Here is a 778-nt window from a genome sequence, read left to right on the forward strand (position 1 = left end):
CCCTCTCCTCACCTGCTGGAGGACTTGGCTCCAGTTCCAGCTTCGGGCTCCAGCGCCAGAGCGCGTCCGCGCCCAGCTATCCGGGAATGGGGCGGGTGCTGATTCCCAGAGGCTGGGCTGCTCTCCCGACCCTCAGAAGGAGATATTGACTTTCAGATCTCCTCCTCTCTCCGCCCCCTCAGAAGAGGCGGGAGAGGAGGTCGAGACAGTTAGTGTTCTAATTACCCTGCCTTGGTCATACCATTGTTGGACAACTGCGCTGCGCTCTGGGAGTCTCACTTTGGGAAAAACATTGTCCAGTTGGAGAGCGTCCAAGGGAGAATGACCGGCACGTTGGGTAGACTGGATACCACTCCATACATAGACAGGGCAGAGAAAGTGAGGGTGTTTAGCCTGTGTAGAAAGAAGACTGGGGGTGGGGAATGGAAGACAAGAACGCACTGATAGAGTCTACGAATAAGGAATTATGATTTGCATCAGAGAGCCAAACTAAGAGCAATGGGTCCCCTAGATGGGGAAACTTCCTAGAAATTGCAGCTGTTCAGAAGTGAGATGTCTGTCTCTAGGGGTAGCAATCTTCCCTTCACTGGAGATGTTCATGGGGTCACAGATTCAGAGCGGGAGTGGCTCACCTTAGAGGCCAGCTAGTCTAATTCTCTCATTTTATAGATGAAGAAACGAGGGCCCCCAAAAGTTCAGTGACTTTCACAAAATCACAGAGACATGAAAAAGGAAGGAGCTAAACTGAGCCTAGGCGGCTCAGTGGATAGAACACCGG

Source organism: Dromiciops gliroides, chromosome 4 (genome assembly GCF_019393635.1).
Source record: "Dromiciops gliroides isolate mDroGli1 chromosome 4, mDroGli1.pri, whole genome shotgun sequence".
Lineage (NCBI taxonomy): Eukaryota > Metazoa > Chordata > Mammalia > Microbiotheria > Microbiotheriidae > Dromiciops > Dromiciops gliroides.